The sequence below is a fragment of the Ambystoma mexicanum genome, chromosome 14 (assembly GCF_040938575.1).
Source record: "Ambystoma mexicanum isolate Mex_15411 chromosome 14, UKY_AmexF1_1, whole genome shotgun sequence".
NCBI classification, from domain to species: Eukaryota; Metazoa; Chordata; class Amphibia; order Caudata; family Ambystomatidae; genus Ambystoma; species Ambystoma mexicanum.
In genome coordinates, this window is record NC_090940.1 from 539,567,706 (window position 1) to 539,595,059 (window position 27,354).

Below are 27,354 nucleotides of genomic sequence, written 5' to 3' on the forward strand. Positions count from 1 at the left end.
AGGTATCCCGAATATGTGATTCTCGATACAGACAAGGTCGCTTGGAATACTTGATACACTGGAAGGGATACTCGAGGGCGGAAGATTCATGGGAACCCTCTACCTTTGTTCATGCTCCTAGGTTGTTGCGGAAGTTTCACAGTGCCCACCCTGGAAAGCCAGGGGGTTACAACATTGGAAGGGGGCATACTGTCATGCGCCGCCTCCCGTGGACATTATGGTCCAAGGTGCGGCTTGGAGGCCGCCATTGCAGAGTTCCGCCACTTTTTCGAACGTCGCTGTAACAGTCTAGTGTTTCTTTCTCTGCGAGCCGGGATGCTTATCAGCCACGCCTCCCCGGCACACAGTGCATTGCAACCCGCTTGGTCAGCTCCCTGACTGCTTTCTTTCGGTTGCGGTTACGCTAGTTTTCTTCCTTTTCCTCTCTCTCCTCTGCCGCCCTTCGGGCCGCTCCTTGCCTTCCCGTTTTTCCGGGACCTCTGATTTTTTCCTGTCCTCTTTTCTCTGGCTCCTTTCCGGTTCTTTCTCCGCTCTGTTGTCTCTCGCTGGCCGTCCTTATCGGCTACCTCATGGTTCCTTTGGAGCCCGCCTTCCACCCGGAATCCTTCCGACGGACCTCCGCTGTTGCTGTTACACACGGAATCCCTACGACAGACCTCCGCTGTTGCTGTTCCACCTCTGGGGTTTTTTGTGCCGGACGGCTTTTCCCCCAGTCAGTCCCTCCCGGAAGAGGGGCCGCAGGTAGTGCTATTCACAGCAGTACACTGTGGCTTCCTTTCGTGAGAAAGACACTTTCTCAGAAAAAAAAGAAAGAAGAAAGAAGGAGAAGGATTATTGCGCTAGAAGACCACAAATATCATCCATTCAAGACCAATCTTTAGGTGAGGAGGAGGAAAGGGGAGAAAGGTTAAGGGTGGAGGTTGAACATTCTCAGAGGGCTGACAGTTACCCCTGTGCTATTCTCCGTTCCCATGTGGCAAAATACTCTGCGTCCAGGCCTAGATGTTCCAAATAGACTAAAAATTCATCAGCAAAGCAATTGAGGACATTTGATTCGAGTTTGCCGAGGATCCTATTCAAGTCTCTGTACAACAAACTCTTCCAAGAGACTAAGATCTTGTAAAACAACATCAATTTATTTCCCTTAACTTTAGAGTGGAGCAATTGCAGTCCCAATTGTAATCTAGTGGGAGCCTATGGGATGGACAAAGGCAGTTTCAAGACCTTTTTCCACACTAGATCTTCTAATTTATTTAAATCATTCTTGTGAAATTAATCTAACACTTCTGACTCATAAAGAATTGTGGGCACCACTTTTAGATTGTAGAATTTGATTCATGGAATCAGAGAAAAAGCGCAAAATTTAGTCTTTACTCTTTTCATTTGTGCAGTTAATGAATTTACTTTCGTTCTCAATCTTTCCAGGTTTGATTTACTTACTGGTTTGTCATAAACAGGTTATCCTGTTAAGTGCTGTGCAACAATCAGTTTCTTATCTTCTACAAAACAGGTGCATCTACATACTTTTTAAAAAACAAGACCGCATTTCTTTCTGAGTTAATTTGCAGTTGGTTGACGTGCGTGTATTTTACTGTTGCATTTAATAATGTCTGCAGACCTACCTTTGTAGAGTCAAATGGTACAATTTCATCTGCGAAAAAATGAGCATCTTAATATGCAGGAACCCCATTTTTGGGAGGAAATGACCTGGGTCCTGTCTAGTATATGAACAATGTCCAAAATAATAACATTAAAAAGGCAAGGGACAATCACGCATCCTTCCCATAACCGCTCTGTGGCTTGGATTCCACTTGAGAATGCTCCCTCAGTGTAAAGTCTTTAACATATCTTGGAGTCTCTGTGTAAAAACATTATAATCTTAAGGAGACCTGAAGGTATTTGAAATTTCCACATCTTGTTCCAAAGTATACTTCTTTAAACGCTATCGAAGTCAGCACTGAGGCCAACATAAGCAGCATAAAGTGGAGTACCCGGCTTACTTCTAGCCTGCTCTATTAGAAATGTTAAAATAAGGCCTTTCAGTGGGGTCCCTAGACCTTTCCCAAATACAGTTTGCTGTCTAGAGATCGTATTCATCTCTGGGATCCATCCCTCTAATTCATCTAGAATACAGGGTGCAAATAGCTTACTAATGACGTCCAACAGAGGTATCGGACGATAGTTCTGACGGTTTGAGCATTTTCTCTTTTTTTTAAATGGGGACTAGGTAGCTCATATGCCACGTTGCTGGTATGGTGTTTTCCCGACATATTTGATGAAATAGAGGCAATAGCAGGTCTGCCCAAAAACACAGGCTTCCTTTTAATATAAAACTAGATGCGCCATCTGGGCCCCTAGTGTAGGAGTTGGTAAGGTCAGGTAGTTTTCTCTAACACTTCTCTATCGAAGCACCCCTCTCAATTTGGTAGTTCTTTATAGTTGAACTGTAGCTTGGCTAGACCTTTCTTTCCAAAGTTTTTACCATTCTGCCAATGTAGGTTCCTCTATAGTGTTTGTAGCTTTCCCTCGGTGTTCTCAATTTCTTTAATAACCACCCAGAACTACTTAGAGTTGTTGTTACGTAGCATAGAAGCTCCATCCTCTATATACAGAGTAGCTCTATACTGCTACTTCCAGTTCTTGTACTTTTGCTTTAAGATTCAAATCACTTCCTTCAGTTGGGGGCAACATACTGGGAGGGACATCATTTAAAAAAATAAAAATGTGCATGGGAGATTCGGCTTGGGCAACACAATTGAAGCCCATCTGGCATGGAAAAAAAAATATTCGTACTCCGGATGAAGCCCCGGGGTGCGAATATCAATCACCCCCTCGTCGAGGGACATACAGGGCCGGTAAAGACCCAAAGCTTTCACGAGGGCCTCGCTTTGCTTGGTCCTGCCTAGGCTTGGGCTGTTGGTTGTTACCGGCCATATACGCCCACCCGACACAGGGGTGATAGCTATAATAATACTAGTAAATGTTTTCATATAGTGCTTTATACCAGATCCCTCCTCCTTCTAAGTGCTGTAATCATAACTGATAGTACTTAATGTATTAAAAATATATTGGCATCCACCCTATTTTTGGTGAAAAACTGTCGGTTTTGCCTGGATATTAAAGGACATATGTTAGGTATACACTAAAAGGAAAGGGGCATTACACACTCCTGCTTCAGTATATTGTGTTTAATGTATTTTCTGGGGCACTGGCTCCTACCTTTTTAATGTCAAATATTTCAAAGAAAGGGCAAAAACTTCAGGATTAATCGGACCCCAATAGCACATGTGGACAATGTGCACAGAGGGTAGAGCTGAGAAATTAAAGAATGGGCTGAAAAGTCTTTGTAATATTCTAAAAAAGACAAGGGACAAGGGCCAGGAAGATGAATCTTCTTATAGTTCTTGTCATTTGGCTGCAGTGCCTGCTTCTACTTGATGCTCTATCACTTTCGCGCCTTTAAACACTTGTGTATAGGCGCGTTATAAATGCCATATCATATGATAGCTACAAGACAGGGGAGGCTTATGGTGCACATTGTCCAGATGTGCTATTGGGGTCTACTTAATCCTGGAGTACCATTACCTGCAGGTACCGCTTGCCCACCCAGTGTTAACCCTCGACTGGGTATCCAAACTTAATTGTAACATTGACATCACCGACATTGTCCCACTCCCTTGGACGGACCACTATTTAATCAACTTCACCGCCTCACTTGATCTCCTCACCCCCAAAACTATCAGCATGATACCCCCCCTACCTACCAGAAGTAAAAAAGATATCCCTGCTGAAAAACATATCCCGCTCCTCCTCCCCGCTATTAATGGCCTGGAGGATAACACTGATCCAGACACCCTAGTGGACACCTTTAACAATGCCATGACCATAGCACTAGACACCATTGCCCCAACTAAACTGCGCAAAAGTAAACAGGAAGCGCACTTGAATGCCTGGTTCACCCCCCAACTCAATGACCTAAGAAAGCAGAAAAGAAAGCTACAAGCTATCTGGCATAACTCGCCTACCGACAACAATAAAGCCAAATTAGCCCAACTACCTAAACACTATAAGAAAGAAATTATCAACACAAAGAAAAACTTATTTGATAACAGAATCACAAAAGCCAAATCAAACACGAAGGAACTCTTCTCCATCCTCCGTGAAATGGAATCCCCCTTACAACCAGCTGACACTGTCCCAAAGGACAAGATATGGTGTACTAACATACACAACGCTTTATAGAATAAAATCTCTTCCCTCCAACTCAAAATAACTAAAAAAAAGACTCTCTGCCCCTCGCTGATCAACTATTACCACCACCCACTGAGCTCAATACTATTCCACCGTTTAGCTTCAAAACTATCTCAATCATCGATACTGAAAAGGTCATTCTCTCCCTGAAACCTTCCAATTGCAAGGGCGACAGTTGCCCAGCGCAAATAATAAAGGATGCGGCCAGAGACTTAGCCCCTTTTATCTCAAAGCTTATCAACTCCTCCTTTAAATCAAACACAGTACCTACCAACCTGAAAGAATCCTGGGTCCTCCCCTTACTGAAAAAACAAACTCTTCACTCCTCCATCCCCACCAACTACAGACCTATCACTACTGTACCTTTCCTACTCAACATTATTGACAGAGTAGCCTATTTAAAAATTCAGGACTACCTAGAAACAAATCATCTGCTAGGCTGTCGGCAATCAGGATTCCGCTCTCTCCATGGCACCGAAACAGCCTTGCTAGACCTTAAGACAAAAACTGAGGAGTTAAAGGACAATGGCAAAACAGCTCTGCTACTACTGCTGGACCTGTCAGCAGCCTTTGACCTGGTGGACCATGCAGTTTTATGCAGCCACCTAAGGCTTGCTGCCAACTTTACAGGAGAGCCATAGCTTGGGTTCAATCAGCAGCCTTTGACCTGGTGGACCATGCAGTTTTATGCAGCCACCTAAGGCTTGCTGCCAACTTTACAGGAGAGCCATAGCTTGGGTTCAATCCTTTTTAGCCAACAGGACTATGAGAGTTTTCTCTATCTCCTCCTGCACTGATCCTATCCAAATAACATGTGGAGTCCCACAGGGATCCTGCGTATCACCTACTGTTAAGACGGATTTCTGAACTCTGTCCTGGTGGCGCAGAAGTTCAGAAGGCCAACCTAATTACTTGGAACAGGGTAACCTCTGGACAAGCCAGACCAATCAAGGTAGCGATCGCGGCGGTCAAGACTAGGTCTCAAGAGGGGTGAGGGTGACTGAAAGCCCGCAATGAGCACACAAAGCAAGAGCGCTTACAAACTACTCCAAACAGTTGTTATATCAAAAATAGATACACATTTATTTTAAGGCCTTTAAAACAATGACCGTAGCGAGAAAATCACAATATCACAATATTAAACCAACACATACCATATCAACACAATATATATACAAATACACAGTCGCAAGCATTTAAAGCACGAAATATGTAGTCCACCTGAAAGGAAAGGAAAACAGGCAGTGCGATAACGCTTTAGACTCAGTTCGCCTTCAGAGGACCCTAACTAGATGGAAGTCCGAGCCCTGCGAAGAGTGGAGCCTTGTGCTCAACGTACCTGCCACGCCGGTGCCAACGGGCAAAAGGGGAAGCTCTTCGGAGGAAGTCAGGCAGTTCGGGTTAGTGCACAGCAGAAGGAGAACAGGTTCCGCAACTCAAGCGCAGCCTCCACAGCGGGCAGAAGCAGAGCGCGAGTACGGCAAAAGGGTGCTGTTTTTACACAGCAGGGAAAAGCAATGGGATACTGCAGGAGGGCGACCAGATCCTAGCTAAACTACTCACCGGTCCCCGAAGCAAGCAGACCCAGGCTTCTCCACGTTAGTTTCAGCAGCTGGCAGGTTCAGAAGAGCAGGGAACGCCTCGTAGTCGTGTAGAGCAAAAAGACGTCCCAATCGACGAAACCAGCACAGTTTGTTGCCGCAGCAGGACAACGGAGCGGCCGTGTGTATTCAAGCCAAATGTACACTCCTCCCTTCAGACTTGGGAACGCCAAGTGTACGAAGCGTGGGAGAGTGACAAGGACTCGAAATACAACACAACCTGGCGGCAGTTACAGAGCAGGACTCCCTTGAAAGCTGGTCAGTCAACTGGATGGCCCAGAGACACTTCCGAAGGCTTACTTGGCAGGAGATGATGAAGTCGCCGGGAATAGCTGTTCCTGCTATTCCAAAGGTCGAAGCACCAGTACAGGCCTTCTGGTTCGATCCAAGGAGGAAAGGGTTTCACAGGACGACAGCAGTGCAAAGGAGGATTCCTTCAGCGGGTCACCAGCGATTCCTCGGTCCAGCCTCTTGGTTGCAGGATACTTGGCTCCTGTATTCCTTCGTTCGTGAGAACTCAGGAGATCGACATGGTAGTGGTGTTTCCAGCCCCCTCTTATCCACGGTTCCCTTCGCGCCAAAACGGAGGGGAGCCAATGGGAGATCCGCTCATCAACACACATACCATACGTGGACCAATCACGGACCACGGTGGTCCCAGGCATTCACACCACCCCAGACTCTCTGGCACCCAGGATGTGTATTGGGACCAGACATCCCAGCCCACACCCTGGAGGCACACAAACGACATGTAGAAGCCCGCGAAAGCAACCACGTTTCGCAGGAAAGTACATGCCCAAATAAGGAAGGCCCCGGGTCGCCCGACCTGGGGAAGGTGAAGGGAGCAAGACGGTCAGTGGACAAGACAAAGGAGCCTCGTGGTCTGGCCATTTTGGGAGCCAGGCCACCATTTTGGGTTCAGTGCGAAAAACGTGCTCAGAACGCCAAAAGGAGCTCAAAATAAACAAAACGATCGCTGCCACCATTCCAGTCCCTGAATGACTTGCACCGATCAAATACCATCCTAAAAGAGTATCTAGGGTCTGTAGAAGGCTAGAGACCCAAGAGAGCTGTAACTTAGCTTACAGTGCCCTCTTGTGTCATGTTGCACGAAAGCCGCAACATGATAAAGGAAACTACGGGAAACAGCGTTCCCCGGTACTGACTGTCTTAAGGGCATGTCAGTTTCCCCGTAAGAAAGGAGCGAAAGCCCAGAGGAGTGCAGCGGAAGGCTGTACTTCTCTGGCAAAGTCAATAACAAGGTGAAAACAACAGCAAAAAGTTTAGGGGTTGCCACATGGAAGGAAAATTACCTACAATCATGAAATCTTTCCTAACACCTACTATGTATAACATTTTCACCAAGCCACTATTTGACAAGTTGGACAGACTGGGTGTCACCTACAATAATTATGCAGATGACACCCAGATCCTCATACCCCTTTCGGGCAACTATGAAGAGGACCTGGCCTTGGTGAATAAAATATACATCTTCATTCAGGCATGGATGGCGACCCACGGCCTCTGCCTGAACGACGATAAAACCGAGATTCTACTCCTCGGATCCGACTCTAACTTAAAAAAACTAACCCCAAACTACATCTCTTTCAACATTGACAACAATATCATTAAGGTTATGTCTGAGGTAAAAACTCTAGGATTCTACCTGACTCCTCTCTTACCCTAAAAAAGCAAGTTAACTCTCTCTACTCCACTACCACCTACACCTGTAAATTAATCCGAGCTGCCAGACCATTCCTCTCCAATGCCAGCTGCATCAACTTGGCTAATGCTCTTATCATCTCTATACTACACTATTGCAATGCCCTGTACTCAGGAGCCAACAAGTATGTTACTGACAAACTCCAAAGATTGCAAAATAACGCTCTAAGAGCAGCTTTGAACATCCCATATAGAGAGCACATCTCTAAATTCAGGAAAGAGGCCCACTGGCTAAAAATAAAGGACAGAATCCTCCTCAGAACTATATCTCTCACTTCTAAATGTCTCAACACTCTAGCACCTCCCTACCTATCGGAATAAATCACCAGGAAATCCACCCCCCGACCACTGAGATCTGCCAATACCTTCTTGCTCGACATACCTAGATTTAAACTCACCATGGCTGGAGGAACTAGCTTCCCAGTTAAAGCCGCACAAGCATGGAACACACTCCCTTTAGACCTCAGACGCCCCTTACCTTATGCTAGATTCAGAATCAATGCTCTCAAATGGCTTCTCTCCAACGACCCATAACCTCTTTGCCTTCCACAACTATTGCACTTGACAGCACTACGGTGACTTACTCACCTGCTCGCTCATAGATGAAACCAAAGGCTCTCACTAACTTACGCCATGCTAGTTTGACCCTTTTCCGATATACCTTTCCATTCTCCATGAATGGTAAATGTCTATTCTACCTCACTCACTGTATCCACATTGTATTCAAATGATTGTACTGTCTCATTTATTGTACTTCACACTGCAACTACATGTATGTACTAAACTGTGACAGGCACTGTAACTAAGCTCTGAGAATTCTTGTACTGCTGCGCCCAGCTGCCCATGGGCTTGGTGCGCATTATCAAATTAATAAACAAACAAACAATACTATAGCCTTATAGCCTAAGGGAGGGGTCATTATCGTGGGATAATGACCCACCCACAAGTTATGGCCCAAGAAATATTGACCCTGCCCAAGGTCTATAAGGCTATTAGCACATATATTGGTAAAAGCACGTTTTGGGGTTGAGGTTGTAAAGTAGAAAACGTTTTTAATAGTGAGTAAAATAAATACTCAAACCATGGTAGAACATTAAAAGTTCTTTTATTTTCTAATATTTGAAAAAAAAGGGTGTCTTCATGCGTTAAGCATTTTAATGGCAAGCCTGGTTGAATTAAAAACGTTTTAACATGACGTGTATGTATTAGGTGTAATATAAAAATAAACTGTTTCTCTATAAGAAAGTAAAAGCTTTTCAGATGTTTTAGCTTTCTCTTTGGTGTGGTAGATCTAGGTCCTCATTACGACCCCGGCGCTAAACCATGGTGCTATTAGCACCATGGTCCATGCCGGGGTCCGCCATGGTGAATGGCGGAATTACCGCCCCATTCCAAGGTTGGCGGGGCGGTAATTCCCCATTCACCATGGGCCCTTCCCCATTCCCATTTTTGCCCCATAGGGCTCAATGGGAATGGGGAAGGCGCTAAGTACGGTGCCGCAAATTGTGGCACCTTACTTAGCACCAAGGTCTCTTTGCGGGTCCCTACTTTAACGGCTGGTAAAACCAGCCGTTAAGGTCGGGTCCCGCAAAGGGACCTCGTAATTAGGCGCTAATAGGTTAACGGCACCGCAGCCTTTTACGGCGCCGTTAACCCATTAGCGCCTGGGTCGTAATGAGCCCCCTGGTGTTGCAGTGGGAAAAAGATTCTCCAAAAGGAGGGAGTGTTTTGTTAAATGAAATCATACCTGGAAGTTGCTTTGCTTTTTCCCTGTGTGCTTTTGAAGTAAGAGTATTCACAAGGCAGTCAATACCAGTAGTTATTGACCGCACTCTGAACATTCTGATTGCTGAGAGGAGGTCAATAACTATCTCCATGTCTTATTTCCCTTCAAACTGAAATACTGGGGTGCTATTAATGGGGCGGGGGAAGTTCTCTTTTTTTAAACAAACATTTGCGTTCAAGACCGGTGTTTGGGAGCGTACATTACGTCGGAAAGAAATGTCTGCCGAGGATCAAAGAGGGCTCTTCATTTCCACCTCACAATTTCCTCTGCCTCTAAGAAGCGGGAGGATGCGTCATGGACGCATCACCAGGGAAGGTGACTGCAAATAAGTGCATTTAGTTTTGGGAAGAAGGAAGAGTTGTGAGGAGTAGGTTTATATTGGCCATCAGCAGATACGGTCAGCATTCCAAGCGACCTTATTGGCTGATGTAGCCAACTGATATCACTTAGGGCCCTGCGGGAATGACAAGCTGCCACAGTATTCTCTTGGACAACCTTTATCCCTATTGAAACATCAGAATGCTTAGGGAGTCATTCAAACTCACTTTGCTCTATCCTATGACCGGCGCTGTGAGGGCTCTGAAGCACATGTTTGCATGCCTACTGCTCTTTATAACATCTCCATGTTCCGTCGTACAATAGATGAGGGCTGGTGTCTGCAACTTTGGCTTGCCAAATGTTTTGACTACAACTCCCATTAGCCCTAGCCAGGTTAGTAAAATGCGCGCAGTAGCACAGGTGGCAGACCCCTGGCATAGAGTGTGATGCTGGATGTCGATCGTCTCTATACCCTGAAGCAGGGATCGAAACTAGGTTTGGATAAGCAGGAGCAAACAGAAGCTCCTGGGTATCCAACATTAACCCGTAACCTAGAGCTACAACGACGTGACGATGCAAACATATGCTTTAGTCCTTTATTTATGACCATCCTTATGCTTTAAATGTCATATAGATGTGTCCTAATGTTTATTTATAGATTGTCCTAAATGCACATAAGTGTGTTTGGCATCCGTTGGCCTGGGGAACCAAATGTAGCTCCAGGTAGCCCTTGGTGTCAAGCTATAAGCAGGAGCTAAATAGCTCTCAGCTACCCCCACCCACCTGCAATGTTCTGCAGCCAACTTGGCATACTCAGATCTGAGAAAGGGTTTACAAGATAAGAGCACCCTAAAACGACACGGGAGGTTTCATTTTTTGGGACCGCCATTGCCAGCTTCACTCAGAGTCAGACTGGGACAAGAAATAGGCCCGGTCACCCAAAAAAAAGTGGCCCACTCCTCACCACAAAAAAGTGACACACCCCTCGCCTCACAACCCTTGACCCCTGATGACATCACTTTCGGTGATGTCATTTGACCCAACCCCAAAGTGACATCCACGGAAGCGATGAAACATGACTTTTCACCCCTTGACAAAGCAGGAAGTTGCATCAAATAGCATTGTGGCCAAAGTACACTAAATTACTGTGAATCCAAGCAGACGTCCAAGGCCAAATGATAATGTTATTGTTATTGTATAGCACTTACGCTTAAGCTCTTTTTTATAGAACAAATATGCATACAATATCACCCAACCTGTGTTGGTACTCAATTATTGACCTATGAAGGATGAAAGGCTTTTTGAAAAAACAAAAAAAGAAAAATTAGAAGAAAAAAAATATTTTTTTTTCAATTTTTTTTTCTTCCAAACTGGCCCAGGCATGCCCAGAAACCGGCCCCCACTCCTGGGGGACGATTTCGGCCCGGCCACTGGCCGAAAGGCAGAGGGGCCAATCCGACCCTGGCTTCACTTCATTGCTGCGTCGAGAGTTGCTACATTTCCGTTCCCTTCCTTGGAATATTTGAACTGGAAACAGGAGTGAAATTGATGCCGCCTTTAACCGTCAACAATGTGGTTGGTTCTATTTCCGGAATGTTTGACTCGTGTGAGCTGAGCCCAGGGCTAGATTTGCAGGTTATAAAATGTGACACTGTAATCCTGTTTGGCAATACAGACCGATGCTTTAGTGATCTGCTTCATTCTTTATTCCTGCACAAAATGACATTGCTGGAGGCTCGCACATAATAACATGTTCTTTATTCAGTGCCTGTTGCAGTCAATTCGTAAGAAACCCGCAGCACTGCAAATAACAGTTGCCGCGGAAAACCAACGCAATAGGGCGCGCGTTATCTGATACGCCCCTGCTCCCTTTCCAGCCTGTGGGATGTAGATAGATCTTGGCAGCAAGTGCTTAACACATGAAGCAATTTTACCAATAAAAAGAAGCCAAAAGGGGTCATGCATTTTATTTTAAAATACATGCAAATGTTTAGCAGACCCCACACCAAAAATATATTTCTCAAATAATCCGTTGGAAATGAAATGCCAACAATGTAAATCCAAACACATGAAGGATCTGAGGGGTCCAAATATAAGGGCGCTGCAGTATCTTCAGTGGTGTCAAATGAAGCTGTTGCTTTACCCGTTAAAAAGGCCGGCTGCGCCACCAAATACATTCAGTAAACTTGTCCCAGACCACCAGATGTACTTTCTTCGGAAAGCCAGGACGCTCATGCCTTTGGAAGATTTTGGGCCACTAATGGAAGCCCTTGATACTTCTCACATTTACAGAGGAAATTGTATCCATGCCAGTCTTTAAAGGGTATCTTTGGTCCCTATCAAGTCAGTCCTCGACTCAGCTGTACGTCTGCTTTCGGAGACCAAACGATAAGATCCATCACGCCGGTCCTCATTGATCTACACTGACTCCCCATGCAGGTTTATAGTACATTAAAGATGGGATGCATATCTATAACATTCCTGTCTTGTGGACAGATTACGCTCTCATGGACAATGTTCAACTGATGCTACCAGCTGGTTCTCCTTTTTCTTGGGCAAACGAAAATCGCGTGTTTGCTGGGGTAAAGCTACTTCCGACCCTGAACGCATCACAGAGGGTGTTTCGCAGGGTGCCTGCCTGTCACCTTCCCTGTTTGACCTATACATCAAGCCTTTATGCGACTTGCTAACTTCTTTGCACATATATTATTCAAATTATGCTGACGACACTCAGCTCGTACTGGAGTTGAGTGGCAACTATGGCTCTGACTCAGCCGAGATGCAACACATCTACAGAATTATCAATGACTGGATGAATTTGAAATCCATATGTTTAAATCCCTCGAAAACCGAACTGATGATCGTCGGGACCACTCAAGCCAGAACCAAGCTATGTTCTGACTACTCCAGCTTGTCCATCGACAATATCAAAACCCTCCCTAAAGACAAAAGCAAAACGCTTGGCGCTTACATGAATGCGGCCGCAAATTCTGCCGCTCATGTTGATGGAGTAGTTCACAGTACCCAGTACCACCTAAAAGTACTGAGACATACGAAACCTTTTCTGTCCCCCAAAAGAATTCTGGCAAGAGCAATTATTCTACCCCGGTTAGGCTACTGTAATGTCCTTCTTCTTGGGGCCAACTCCTGTTGAATCAACTTACTACAGACCGTGCAAAATGAAGCCGTACATGTAATTTACGACATCCCCAAATGATCCCATATTACGGACGCTAGAAGGGAACTACACTGTCTTCTTGTGCCAGCAAGGATACACTTCAAGGCCATTACCCTCAGTCTTAAATGCATCTACGGCAATGCTCCTTAATATCTGATGGACACACAACTTTGTACAATCCATCTAGACATTGTTGCTCGAGTACCAGTGGTCGGCTTAATATCCCCAAAGTTAAAAAAGCCGAGGTTTGGGGAGATCTTTCACTGCAATAGCAGCCCAACTCTGGAATGCACTTCCCTCCACTCTGAGATAAGAACCTAACTTGCTGCGTTTTAGAACATTGCTGTAGACCCACTTATTCTCTTAATTTCTGTTATGCTCTTCCCCCCACGCTGGGACAAGAACCTTACTTGCTGCATTTTAGAAATTTGCTGAAGCCCCCCTTATGCAGTCAGTCTCTTGGTGGATCTGCCCTTTCCTTTTTGTCGTCCCGTCATCAGAAGCCTATTGTGTCCATGTAGCGCCCTGATGCCTAAGGGCTTGGGCGCTCTATAAATAAATGAATAAAGTGATGTACCCTGAGCAACTCGCCTACCACTGACAAAATCTCAAATTTAGATGGATCCTGCAATATCCACAACCAAATCCACTCACACTTGACATCCTACGCCCAAATACATTCAAAGGCAAAGGTTTTCCTCTGCCCCAAAAATGTATAGCGCTCGTCCTGCAGAAGTCTGATCTGCAACTTGACCGACTCTCCTTCCGCAGGTCCCTACATTCACATCACTTTGCAAATTATCTCTATGAACTGCTGACGTTATTATAACACCCCGTGTGTCTCTCTTCCCCTTCCTTGGCCAACCCCACCTTCTCTATCTTATTACCTTCCCCATCGTTCACTGACATTCCAGTTTGTTATCTGTGGCGCTTATGACAACTTCTACCCCAGAACAAACCTCCAAGTAATACATTTATAAATACCTTGGATGTTAATTAGTGATTGGTCCACCCATCTCTACCTGTAACTTATTTCAAGTGCTGGTAGCAAACAATCGTAGCATGCTCTGAGAAATCGAACACCTTGGCCCTTTGAATACCCTGCTCCTGGGTGCCCTAAACTGAAGCCAAAAATGATATATATTTTCTCTAAATAAGTTTGTTAAAGTGAAGTTAAGTTGAACAGATTTAACGCGACACAACTCTTAAAGATCCGCGGATGTGGGATGTCATGACCAGCTTAACTCGGCGCCCTCCCGTTTGCATGTCATTGTGAATCCCTTCTCTTATAAAATGTATGTGCTCATGGGCTTTGCAACAGGAACGTGCCGAGGAAGTATGACTTCCCACATCCACTGAACTTTAAGGGTTTTGTTGCATTAAATCTGGTCAACTTAACTGCACTTTAACTAAAGTGTTTTCACTGAATTTCAACGGTTTTCCTATACCATAGTTTTATTATGGGCCGCTAGCCATGACCTTATGCCATGGCTAGCAGACATAGCCTTAGGCCGTGCCCACTGCAAATGTTCCCCCAGTATGTTTCTTTTACATCCACTAGGTGGCCACGGCCAACTATACATGTCTTTTGGTCCCACGAGGCACGGCCGAGCATGGCCTTCGGCTGTGCCCAATGTATATTTTAAAGCCCTACCAGGCCACTAGCCATGGCCTTCAGCCATGTTCACTGTACATGTTCCCCCAATATGTTTCTTTTGGACCCACTAGGTGGCAATTGCCATTATACATATCATGGCCACTATACAATATTCACATTCTTCTTTATAACTTTTTTTTCATTTCTCAATGAATGTTGCCCAAAATGTCCAGTTTGGCAGGCCCTTCACAATCTCTTGGTTTGGAACATGTCATCTCAATCCATCAAGCAAAACGTTATAAGCCTCTCTCAGCCCTTCTGCTGCAAAGCACCAATAATGATGTAAAGGTTTTAAGGCGCAGGGGCACCCTGTTCTCTGTAGAATATTTTAAAAACTACTGGATGGATTTACTCCACACCAGTCAAGGGAATTAAGTCAACACTTTGTGCCAAAATTGTTTCTTATTGGGTCCAAATCTGCCAAGCGGTTTTCATCCTACAGCTGTTCAAAAACTGCACTTTTTCTCAATGGGGAAATGAATGCGAGTAGGCTGAAAACGTTTTTATGGTTTCTTAATAACTTTTCCATTTTCTAATTCATTATTACCAAAATGTCCACTTTAGTTGGGCTTTTGATAAACTGTTAGTTTGGAAGATTCATCCGAATCCATCCAGCAAGTCAAAATGTATTAGCCTCGCTCAGCCTCTCTACTGTAAAAAGCACCTAAGCCGATGTAAAGGTTTTAAGGAGCAGGGGGCAACCTCTTGGTCAAATATTTAAAATACTACTGGATGGATTTACCCCAAACCAGTCAAGGGAATTAAGTCAACACTTTGTGCCAAAATTGTTTCTTATTGGGTCCAAATCTGCCAAGCGGTTTTCATCCTACAGCTGTTCAAAAACTGCACTTTTTTTCAATGGGGAAATGAATGCAAGTAGGCTGAAAACGTTTTTATCGTTTCTTAATAACTTTTTCATTTTCTAATTCATTATTACCAAAATGTCCACTTTAGTTGGGCTTTTGATAAACTGTTAGTTTGGAAGATTCATCCAAATCCATCCAGCAAGTCAAAATGTATTAGCCTCGCTCAGCCTCTCTACTGTAAAAAGCACCTAAGGCGATGTAAAGGTTTTAAGGAGCAGGGGGCAACCTCTTGGTCAAATATTTAAAAAACTACTGGATGGATTTACCCCAAACCAGTCAAGAAATGTAAGTCAACGCTTTGTGCCCAAATTGCTTCTTATTTGGCCAAAATCGGCGTATTTTGCGCTACGGCTGTTAAAAAAAAAATCAGCACTTTTTCACTATGGGAAAATTATTGGGGACTAGCTAAAACAGCATTTAGTAACTTTCCTAATAACATTTTCTTAACGTATCTTTCACAAAAGGTCCAGTCTAGGGGGTGTGGAGGGGGTGGGGGAAGGGCAGCAGGTTTATGAGTACAATTTTGTTTGCAAAATTTCAGCCAAATCCGTCATACGAGTCAAAATGTATTAGCAATTCATTTTTCAGGTTTGCTAAGGAACTCAAAATCCAACTTAACTATAGTGCATTGACCGCTGCATTATTATATATGTAGTTATGGTTAAGTGGCTGTTTCCAGGAAGAGCACTTTTTGGGCGGTTTATAACTTTGCTCCGCCTCGACGAATCCTCACCAAACTTTGCAAAACAAAGTAGAAGGCCCACTCTGAATTTGTTTGCAAAGTTTGGTGATGTTTGGTCCAGGGGGGGCAAAGTTATAGGGGGGGACCCAAAACGTTTTTTTTGTTCCCATAGACTGAATGGGGGAAAACTTTGCGCACGGCTACAGGCCAAACAGCTGGATGGATTTGCACCAAATTTGAGGCAGTAGCAGGGGCTTGGGCACAATCAACTTTGTGACAATCCATCCAGTAGTTCCCTTGAAAACGATCAAAAAGTATGTCTCTAAAAATTAGTGATATCTATGTCCGCTCCGTGGTCACACTTCCCTGTTCGCTCCGTGGAGAAGATTGCAATTGGCTATTCCGTCGCGTGCTGCCCGCAACCATGTTGCGCTTTCACCGATTGGTTGTGGCACAGCATGAAGTGCATTGTAATCTTTCGATACATCAGCCATGTTTACTTCGTTTTCTGTTGAACGCGAACATCAGCGCTAACATACCTAAACGAAGAAGGCACCAATGCACTTATAACACTTATGGAACACTGTTTCGAAAGGTGAGCATTAATGAGACGTGGTAGTAGAAAGTCAAACATTGAAGTATTCTTGTTAGCACTGTCATATGGTACACTGGGACTTGCTACTCATTGTACAAAATGAACTTACTGCGTCCATTTTACAATACATAAATAACATTACTGTTATTTATTGTCAGACTGGCGGGAAACTGAGGCAGCCACCTGTTCTATTTCGTACAGACAGCCCTTCTGCACGTGTATGCCAGTAGCGGTTCTCATAAATAGACGCTGATATGTTGTTGCATTCGGAGTGAAGGCCACTGCATTTTCTCTTTTCAACACGAGCTCAGTATGGCCGCATATTTGTTGACACCCATAAGGGTCCCTTGTTTTTTAACCTTGAGGTACAGGGAAAGAGTAGAAAGAATGTAGGGAGTAACAGTTTGAAAAACATTTTGTTTGATAAGGTTATGCTTCAAAAACGTTTGCACCGACCATGAGAAATTAGTTCCCGAACAGGCAGTCTTCCGCATACACTAGTGTCTGACTACAGCGAACGCTATGGAGGCGCTCCACATCATGTAAGTGTATTTTTGCTGCCTATATACCGAATTGACATTATGTTTTAGTTTGTAAAAAAAAATTATTTTCCCTAATGTTTTACAAGTTTTATGTGCCGTTGCAATTTTTTTCCTATTATGCACATTGCACATTGTTGCCGTTTGTAGGGTGCCACTACATTTCCCCAAATTAAAATAATATTTAATAAAAAAAGGTATGTGTTACAATTTTGTTTTGTGCACAGGTTGTGCAGTGATACACGTTTATTTCCCCTTCCACCGCCCAGCTACTTCCAAACAAAATTGTATTATTAATAACGATATTCCAGCTTTCTGTGCTGTTCGATTTATTTTTCCAATTATGGACATTGCACATTGTCGCCGTCCCTAGGGTCCCACTACATTTCCTCCTACTGAATTAATTTTTACTGAAAATGTTATGTAGTACAACTGTGGTTTATCCAAAGGTTGCGTATTCATACATCTTTTAATTCCCATTTCCTCCTCAGATACTTCCTTCCCTATTGTGATTGTCACTGATTACAGATGCCAAGTGACGGCTTCTTTAACCGTCAAATGCAACTGTTCATAACCGGCTGTCTGAGCGTCATAATTCACTGGGATGATCGTGTGGGCCCTCTGTGTCCCTACGCCGCTGTCGCTATAAGAAGTAACTTTCCAGCCTTTCTGGTGGTGTACATCACAGCGGTTGACGTCGTCTTGCACATCAATGTGGGAGGAAAACGACTACTGTGGCGGCAACGCTTACTTTCTGTGTGTGGAAAAAAACAACGTGACCTTTAACATTCTCATTGAAGACCAAAGAGACAAACTTAATACTTCTATGGAAAAGTGAATAGTGCCATCTTTTCACACAGTTGATTGTGAAACAAAACTACTTTACTAGTTGCATAGGGTGATGATTTCGCTCAGTTTATTGTGAAATAAAAATACTGGACACATTTTTAAATGTCAGTGTTTTCTTTACAAATTTCTGTTTTCACAATGTGGCATGCTACGTTGCAGGTCGTAATCTGTTCTTTTGTAGGTGCTACATCACGGTACGTACGTCCATATGGACACATTTGTTTAAGCTAGCAAGGAATGTTATGGAGAAAGGTACTCCATACCACTTGCATTGGCTACGGGAGGGTCAGGCCCATCTCATATGCATTAGTGCCGTCAGGCCAATTTCTGTCATCGTCAGCCCAATTTCTGTCACCCAGATGCCCTATGCACAGAAATGTTTGTACAATAATATATGGGTACACCCTCCCAATACACATATCTTCACACCTTTCCACCTGTGTCACTTACAAAATTATGTTTCGAAAGGTGAGTGGTAATGGTGTTGCATGCAGTATTTCTGACGTCATTGTGCTTCGCATCACAGAGTTTGTTTGCCATTTTATGTCAACGTAAGTGCACTACTCCTTTGCTGTTTTTAAGCACATTTTTACAGAACAAATTTGTAAATGTACAATACATGTATGTAAAGGTCATTGACAACGACGGAAAAGCTTTGTGTTGTGCATGTGATAGTCTTTTCATATTTAACAGTACAGCTTCCGTCTCTGAGGGGTAGCCTCTATGTATGGGTAGTGGCCACAATGTCGGGGATATGGCTACTGGCCTTTACTGCAAGGGTGAAAACATTGCATTGAGGTCGCCATGTCCACCAGGGACTGTCTTTCTGATTAAGGTCTTGCTCATAACCACACATTTATCAAGGAACACAAATGTGGTGCTGCCATAACGGTAACACAGTTTCTTTTTTGCTTTCTGCAGCCTGCAATGGAAAGCGAAGAAGGCTTTCTATCCAATGCCTTTCTTCCCTTTGTATGCTGGCCATCTTGAAAAAGGATTTGTTTTCTTCAGCCGGGAACGCCAGAGGCGTTCCCGGTTGAAGACAAAAAATCCTCTTTCTTGGTACCACGAATTACTGCTGTAAAATCTCGATTGCCAATGCCATTCATCCCCCACTCTTTGGGGAGGAATGGGGTGAATGATCCAGAAACGTCAGTATGCACTCTTGCTTATATTGTGTTGCACACTTGCATTGTGGAGTTCTGCGCCGGAAATTTTGCAGTTAGAAGTTCTTACAAGAATACCCAATGTACTTTCGCACTATCAACCAGTTACACATGTCATTGTGAAGTGTGTATGACTGTTCGAACACGCCCCCATGCTGTACGTCAGCATATGATAATGTGCTATTCTTAGAAAGGTGGGCAGTTACTTCAAATGTTCCTTTACAGTCGTATGCTTATGTGTTACTATTAGAACCCTAATAAATGTAGTTGAACATTTTTATTAAAGTAATGTTATGATGCATTTATACTACTAAAAACCTATGGCATTCAGTTAAAAAAACTTCGTTACAGGGACGTTATGGTTACGTTGTCCTCCCAAAAACCTGTAAATTTCACTGCAAAAAAAAACTTTGTTGAGGGGACGTTATGGTTAAGTTGCCCTACGAAAAACTTGTGCACTTCACTAAAAAAAAATGCCCCCCCCTCCCCATTGTGGTTCAAATTAAAAATGAAAAACCCCTGAAATTCACCAGTTATGGCAGACTGACTAAGGGATGTTATACTTCACAGTGAAACCAAAAAACACTGCACATTCCCCCATTATGCTAAGCTAAGCAACCATAACTGCCCGCACCTCTGTGCACTGCTAACACCAGGACAAGAAAGATGACATCACAAATGTCATTGATGTCATCAGTGATCTCATGGGGAGGGAAACCCCCTATGGGAAGAGGGATGACACCTTGGGAGATATGCTGAATAGTTCCCCTGCACCCCAACCTCCCTCACCATTTTTCCTTGCACAAGACTTAACCCCAAATATTTCTATGTCTGTCTGCAGAACAGACAGTTGCCCTGATTCATGGATTATTTGCGCCAAAAAAATGGGATTTGTGGGCCATACTGCCCGCAAATCCCCATTTGTGAAACAGAGATTTGCGGGCAGAATGGCGCACAAATCACGTTTTTTTCGGCGCAAATAATCCATGAATCAGGGCCAGTGTCACTTACCCAAGAAATACTGGGATGAGGAAGAGTCATAACAACGTTGTGAGGAGTGAAGACCTCACTATTGGGATGAAGAAGAGGCACGGAGCCATGTGGCAGGTTCTGCAGAAACAAGATGCGTGGAATAGATGCCATAGAACAGTATTTGACAATAAAAAGGGAAGAAGGACTAGGAAGAGAGAGAGGCCTTCCCAGGAGGAAGTGGGAGATTCGAATGCTGACAGCTGTAGAGGAGACGGGACGCCAACAGTACTGAGGACGGGATGCTTACCCACAGGAAAAGGTGTCCCTAGAAGTTCTGTCTCAGATTAATGCCCCTGAGTGGCAGACACCTTTGCTCCGATCCAGTCAGGAAGCCTGGAGCATGTGTCAAAGTCAAGATGTGCAGCTCAGAGGCCGGAATTTAGCGCAGAGCTGCCGCAGTCAGTGGAAGCAGCAGATTTTTACCGCAAGAGCCCGAAGCACCCGCAAACAACTGAAAGGCCCTGGTAAACTCTCCGGAGAGGTTGGGGAGACTGGGACAGTTGGCATGGTGGCTAGAAGAAAAGAGGAAAATGGAAGCAAGACTGGGACCTGCACCCATATACAGAATCAAAGCCTCTACACCAATCCTCGGTTTAGGATGTTTTTCCCGCATCTAAAGGTTCGCATGAACCAAATGTTCTAAAAATGCTACTACCAAAGGTTCGAACACCAAAAGTTTGAACCTTTGGTAGCAGCATTGAAAAAAAAACAGGGGCTGCGGGGGTGTCCCCCACATCGCACCGCTCACTATACTTTATGGTATGGTGAGCAGGGGCTGCGGGGGACACCCCCGTAGCCTTCTGTTACAAAAGAAAAGAAAAGAAAAGGACCTTGCACCGCCGGTTCCCGATCACGGAAGTGAAAGGGAACTGGCGCTGCAGGGAACCAGCGGGAAGATGAAGGTAAGTGGGGTTTGTTTATGTTGGGCGTGTGGGTGGGGGTGTGCTGAGGGTGTGGGTTGTGGGTGTGTTATGGATGTGTTGTGGGTGTTAAGTGTGTGTGTGGGTGTGAGAATGTATGTGTGTTCGCATGAGAAAGGTGCAAACATTTGGTAGTTCGCACCTTTCTCATGCGAACGATTTGCCCGCGGTACTTTCAGCCGCGGACAAATCACTCGGATTACCAATCGTCATAGTTACAGGGCCTGGAAGGAGAATAAACCAGGTTTGCTGTGACTAATAAAGCAGTAGTAGTAGAAAAGACAAGTCTAGGATTCCCATCCACATGAAGAGAGAGCAAAAACAATCTTCATGTTCACAGCACCTGGCAGGAGAGTATACCAGGTTGGCTGTGACCAAATATGGAGGATTAGGAGTAGTCAAGAAAGAAGAACACATTTAAAGAAAAGGTGAATATGGGATTCACACCCACATGAAGAGGCAGCCAAAGCAATCTTCATAGGTACAGCACCTGGCAGGCGAGTATACCAGGATGGCTGTGACCAGCAAAGCAGTAGTCGTCAAGCAAGAAAACTCACAATTGGGAGGTACATAGAAGGCAAACCGTGAAACTCACCCACATGAAGAGGGAGCTAAAGCACTCTTCATAGTCACAGTACCTGGCAGGTTAGTGCACCAGGTTGGCTGTCAAACCAAGGAGAAGGAAAGGGGAATGCACCCTTATTGAACTTCAGAGGGAACGACAAACTGAGAGCAAGGTTGTCCTTACATTTGTAGTTTATTTGTTGCACCATTTTGGCACTTTGTTTTGCAAGCTGGAAAAGAACTCTGAGACTAAAGAACATTCCCTTTGAACATTAGTTTATGTTTTTATTGTGAGGGCTGGAAATAGGAATTTTGACATAAGAGTGGACTTGTTCCTTTTGGGAAATTCCTCTTAGTGTTAGGGCCAGGAAGATATTTCTCCAACCATTAAAAGTCTCTGCCAACAATCATGCCACGTGTGTCAATCTCCTCATTTACCTTTTTTGAAAAATAGATGCAAAATATTCAATTATGAAAATCACCTAATATTATAAAACCCTGGCTTCACTGATCAGATTATCATATTTAGAAGGTTCACATTGTTTCTGCTTCCCAAAAAATGTCAACATTTGGTAACCAGAGTAGAGAGTGTATCTTTTTTCAGTAAATGGAATGTTAACAGGGAGACCTTGTTTGCTCAGGCTACCAACTCTCGCCCCGGGGCAATACCCGACCAGTAATGCCCCCCTCGCCGGCTTCTATTGCTTTAGTAATGTTCTCTGGCAAAGATGAAAGACAAGGCTCCTCTGCTGCAGAGGCGTCAGTTTCAGAAATGCACAGAAAGGTGCAGCAGCCAGTAGCAGATTATCTACAGAGCATCCGTAGTGCAACGCAACACTGGACTTCAAGTCGAGCAGAAATGCAACCAACAAAACAAGCGTGCAAGTCACCACTATCCCATTAAACAGCTGTTTTCTTTGAATCATAATCAGAAAGCTAGTTTTTTTCTGCAGTCTGAGCTACAGCTCTCCCAAACCCTTTGCTACCTTACACTGCCTGCTGTCATGTCTGCTGCCATGTCCTCTGCCAGTTATGCAATGTGTCTCACCCAGTGTGCTCTTGGGAACTGTTTCAGGTGCTGATTCAGCGATGGTGTGGCAGAAATACATACTGTGCATGCATTTGTTCTATAGGGTACATGATTTGGTTCTGTCTCCTATTGGTGACTGGGGATCTGTAGCTCTGGAATATTGGAAGTGGGCCTCAATATCTCATGAAAAGGGTTTCAATAAAACCTCCCATTTAAAAATAAATTCTTCGCGGGGCTCTCCACCATTCCTCCAGGCTGATTTTAGGCTCACTCAATTTGCTTTCCTTCATTTGGTGTAAAACAGTTACGCCACAACACATTACAAATCCACCCACCACCACTCTCTATTAATGTTCTGTTCTGTCTCGTAGGCCAGACGGCGCAAGAACCGAGCAGTGATTTGGGATCCACGCTGGCACACTGTCCAATTGATTCGGACGGTATCCAGTGATTTTAATCAATGAAAAATACTGAAAAACAATTACAGAGAAACAATTTGGTCGAAGAAATACCGAAAATATTTAAATGTACAAGTTCTAAGTGGGGTGACAAAACCTTGTTAGTTGTGGGCGTTGGCAGGAAGCTGGTGGTCCAGTACTGTCAATAATTATTCACAATTCAGTCGGTTGTAGTTGTGCATTGTTATTTATTTTGTTCAGATGCAAAATAACAATTAGGGCACATTGTGCCAGAGTGGTGAAACAGAAAAAAGCCGACGCGCGTTTCAACTGAAGACTTTATCAAGGTCAAGAAAAGTTGTGTAGCAGGCTCGTACAATGCACAACTACAACCCAAGACTGAATTGTGAATAATTTTCGGCATTACTGGACCACCGCCTTCCTGCCAGCGCCCACAACTAACAAGGTTTTGTCACCCCACCTAGAACTTGTAACCTCCCGGGAACCTTGGAGTTTGGTTCCCAGACAAACCATGTGCCAGGCCGCAGGGTAAACTTTAACCACAGACGAACGGTTGCACAGGGGACCATTTGTTCCGACACCAAACTCCCAACTCCCTTGCAATCTTCTATTTAAATATACATATGGGGGGTTCTGTTTATTCTTCGCCCGTTTTCTTTTCACAGCACTTTTTGCCTAAAATGTTTTGCCAAAACAAATCACTGAATATTTTTTATTTGGGGGAGGAGGCCCCCAATCCACCCTCCCCTATTATTTATTCCCTATACACCACCCCACCCTACCCCTTAGCTGCTCTCCCCGCCTCATATTCTTCGATATTTTTTTCGGCAAAACATTTTTAGCAAAAAGAGCTGTGAAAAAAAACGGGGGATGAATGAACGTCGTACCATATGGGGATGGGGTAAGGGGTTAAAACGGGCGGGGTGGGGATTGTGGAGCGGTTATTACTATTAGAAAATGGGGAACTTGGAGGGAGAAGCCCCCCCTAAAACATTAGGTATTTTGTTGACCAAATTGCTTCACCGTAAATGTTTTTGTTATTTTCGTTTTCGTTAAAATCACATAGATCCAAGTCGGACACTGCTTCGTTGGACCGAGGGGCTTATTTAATTTCCATTCACTGTGCTCCGCGCCTCTTATCGCTGCTTTCCCCACCTACCTGTGCTCTCGTTCAGCCATTTATGCGCATCGTTGGGCTATAACATCTTGGTGACCTGCCATCTTTCTGTTTCAGGCTGCATGCTCCAAGCGTGTTAGCGTAATTTCGCAATTCAGTGGCGAAAAATCAATTCATCATCTGAGGGCATTCAATGCCAAACTACTCATTCAGTTTCACTGTTCCAAGCCCAGTAATCAACTTCCCACAGGGACGTATTGTGTTATTTCATCAATCTGCCTCAATCTTACAATGTAATCGCCTGCTTTTAATTTAATTACCTACGTGAGATGTGTTTGTAGCAATTTCCTCAAATGTTTTTATAGTCTCGGTTTGAGCTGCAATTTTGAATAATGTTCCTTTTCAGTGTTACGTATTCCAGTGGCCGCGTGAAATTCATTCTTTAAGACATTCTTAATTTCCCACTTTCGCTCTATGTTTCAGTAGCTACAAGCAAAGTTTTTTTTTTTTTTTTTGCTACAACCTATACATCCACTCCTTGGGCGCATTTATGGCGGTTGAAGCAATATTTGCCTGTTCTTTTTTTTATGCTCATTTTGTGCAATAGGTTTGCCGTTGGGCTTAATTTGAACTCTGCCTTAGACTCAGAACCTTTAGACATTCCCTTTTGGGAACCTAGTTGATTAAAACTCTATCCAGCAGTGTCGGTTAAGGGTGTTCTGGAATCTTTGGCTGGATGATTATTTCCCACCGAGGTGGTGGACAAAACCGTAAAACCTCAAGACTTCTTTGTCTTATAGATGTTTCCGTCCTGCGGGTTAAGGGCTGGGCAGGTTATTAACCTCTGTAATGTTCAGGTAGTGGGTTCTTGGCCACGAACACTCCCAGGAGCACTTATTTCGTAAGCTTCAATAAAGGCTTCCGATCATCTTCCTGGTGCGCTTTACGGCGTCTCCTCTACTGGAGTCCAGTCAGCCTACGCACAATTGAATGGATCTGTGTGACTATGGCGGAAGAAAAATACTTCACGTAATGAAATGAGGGGGGAGACCCTCTGCTACCCCATACTCCCCTTACCTAATTAATTACCCTTACCCATCCCCCACATACAATTGCAGCGATATTCGCATTCAGTATTTTTGCACTCAATATTTTTGCATTCAGTATTTTTGCACTCCCGGTAGAGTGATACCCAATTGAACTAGCACTGTTACATATATAGTTACCACATGCGTATATATCCTGTAGCAATTTAGTTAGGGTTCTATCACGCTTCAATAAGGAATATGCAGAAATATTTCTTCAATATCTATTGTTCTCGTCTATGAAACGTCATCATAATTGGCATGCACTTGATCTTGCCAGATGCAAACACCCAGATCAGTCTTTTTAAGCCCATAATGGCTGCGAAAAAAAATTTCTTTGCATTGAGATTTTCCTAAAAGCTTACAAATCACAGGTTACCCCACGATACCTCAAAATGGTCAGGGGCGCTATGGTCTGAGGGACAAAACGAAATGAAAAACATTCTGCAAAATGGAAAATGTTCTCAACATGCTGTCATGACCCATAGAACTTGCCCCTTCTGGACTTCCTGGTCCTTATCGCGGCGGGGCTTGTATTCCTTGTTACTCCCAACATGGGCGTGCCAAGTGACTTGCCTCGCACCAGCCTTCACATCGCACACAGCACGTTCTATAAATTGGCCATGCCCCTGCGGGCCCGCGCGTCTCAACGCTATCATTAGGTAGTGACTTGAAGTGTGTGTGCTGTTCGGCGAATCCACTATTCCTAGTTTCCTGGTTCCTTCTTCCTTCCCTTCATCCCTTCCCTCTAATTCTGCTCCCCGAATCCTCATCCCTAGCGACCGCTACTTTTTTCCTGGACATCCTGGAACTGCGACCTTCCTGGAACTCTGAACGCGCTCTGCAGCCGGACGAGACTCGAGCGAGCCTATACAAGACCCGATCCGTCCACAAGAGGAATCCTCCCGCGGAACAGAGCAAGAAGTGATCCCAGGTGAGAGGGGGGAGATTTACGACAGTTTGTGACGACAAACGACCGACACTGATACTGCTATGGAGAAAGCAGTCCAGGACCTTATGCGTGGCATGCAAGAAATCACAACTGAAGTACAGAACTTAAAAGCTGAGAATGCTGTGTTAAAACAGCTTGTTTTGTCTCGTGACCCCTCTAACAAGGATAGTGTGTTATTGGGTGGAATGGTAGACAAATATGATGGCTCAGCAAAATCCTTACGTGGATTCCTGGATTCCTGCTTGGTGCATTTTACTTTTAAATCCTATTATTTTTCAACTTCCAGGGCGAAAGTGGGCTTCATAATCTCGCACCTCACAGGGAACACGTTGACCTGGGCACTCCCTTAGTCAACTCAGGAGTTGCCCTCCTGGATGATTATGATGGATTCATTCAGGCACTCAAGACTATGTTCGACCGCCCGGAACAGGTTTTTAGTGCTCAGGAACGGTTACTTGATTTCTGACAGGGATCTTAGGATATGCTAACGTACGTTACTAGATTCAAACAACTGGCCAAGGAAGCGGATTGGTCCTCAGAAGCAAGTTTCACTCTATTTCGCAGGGGTCTAAACGAGGATATTAAGGACGAATTAGCCAGGGTGGCTCGTCCTAGCTCATTCCAGGCTCTTATGGATCTAGCCATGCAAATAGACTTCCGAATCCAGGAAAGAAAGTCTGAAAGAAGAAAGACCAAGATACCCTTTCAAAAGAATTCCCTTGAGACTTCTGTAAAAACCGATCCTGCCCCAACCCCTGACATAGATCCGGAACCCATGCAAATAGGATCCTTCCATGGGCCCATTTCCCCACAAGAAAGGATGAGAAGGATCCACACAGGCCTGTGCATGTATTGTGCCTCGGATAAAACCTCGTTAGAGAATGCCTTCTAGCCCCTTCCCGGCATTCGGGAAATGCCAGCTCCCGATCGTAGATGGAGCGAGGTGTCGGGAGAGAGATGTTTGCTCCACATCAATTCCATCCTTGAACTCTCCTGGACAAAACAATTTGGTGATACTACAGGCC

General features: G+C 44.4%; 1 protein-coding gene and 1 long non-coding RNA gene across 9 annotated transcripts in view; one reads left to right on the plus strand and one right to left on the minus strand.

The window, feature by feature from the left end:
* Positions 1-27,354, minus strand: part of EVL (Enah/Vasp-like) — a 965,108-nt gene that overhangs the window by 633,301 nt on the left and 304,453 nt on the right. The gene's annotated exons all lie outside the window — the stretch shown is intronic.
* Positions 17,015-18,140, plus strand: LOC138527323 (uncharacterized). Its single transcript, XR_011283894.1, has 2 exons — positions 17,015-17,198; positions 17,687-18,140. It is a non-coding gene; the product is annotated as an uncharacterized lncRNA (long non-coding RNA).